Below are 1,181 nucleotides of genomic sequence, written 5' to 3'. Positions count from 1 at the left end.
TGGGTGGATGAAATGGAAAAGTGCAACTGGAGTGCTGTGCGATCGTAGAATGCCATTGCGGTTGAAGGGAAAGTTTTATAGGACGACTATTAGACCCGCTTTATTATATGGTACGGAATGTTGGGCTGCCAAGAGACATCATATTCAAAAAATGAGTGTAGCTGAGATGCGGATGCTTAGATGGATGTGTGGAAATACAATAAAAGATAAGATTCGGAACGAGGAGATACGTAAGAAGGTAGGTGTTGCACCCATTGAAAATAAGATGCGAGAGAATTGTTTACAGTGGTTTGGACATATTCGGCGAAGGCCTAATGATGCTCCAGTTAGAAGGTTGGAGAAATGGGAAAATATATTAGTTAAAAGAGGTTGGGGTAGGCCTAGGAAGACTTGGATGGAGATGATAGGAAAGGATATGAATGCTTTGAACCTCACCGAGGACATGGCATTGGATAGAAATGATTGGAGGAAAAGGATTCATGTGGAAGACCCAAAATGAATTTCTTTTTTTGGTTCATATCGCTGACCCCAATTGTTTTGGGATGAAGGCGTAGTTGTCGTTGTTGTTGTTGTTGTTGTTGTTGATGGGTTATACTAGAGATGGTTTTTCATGAAGAACATTAATTTAGAATATATTTTAAAATTCAAGTTATATTTGAGTTTGTCATATTTTTCCTTCGTAGGTGGGCTTGGGTCCCACTAGGGGGTCGACCCTAGCCCATGGCCGACCCATATTAGGACAACAGCTAGCCCTGAAGACCAGCTAGACGATAGCAAGAAGGTAAGGAAAAATAAAATTTTCAAAAAAATAGCAAGGATTGGCCAAGTGGGCGGCGCCCATGGCAGTCCTGTAATGATTTTTGGGTGTCATTATGAGGAGGGAGCGTATTTCCAAGGGGAGCATGGGGTTGCGCCCCATGGCATTTTTGAAATAGTGTAGAGAGGGTTCAAAAGGGAGAAGGCGATTGGGAGTGTTGGGCGGCCATGCAAGGGAATTACACCCTTTCCACTGCCTAGAGGGGGGTGTAGGAGCCCTCAATCGTAGGATCTCTCCAAGAGATCCTAGACCTCCATATCCCATGCATAGGATATAAAAGTTTTTGTGGAAGAGAGAGAGAGAGAGCATTTGTGAGGGGCATTTTTTTTTTAGCTTCCATCTCTCTCCCTTCCCTTCCTCTCCT

This window comes from Nuphar pumila, chromosome 6 (assembly GCF_984573655.1).
Source record: "Nuphar pumila chromosome 6, dmNupPumi1.hap1.1, whole genome shotgun sequence".
Taxonomy (NCBI): domain Eukaryota; kingdom Viridiplantae; phylum Streptophyta; class Magnoliopsida; order Nymphaeales; family Nymphaeaceae; genus Nuphar; species Nuphar pumila.
Note: the sequence above shows the minus strand (reverse complement) of the source record.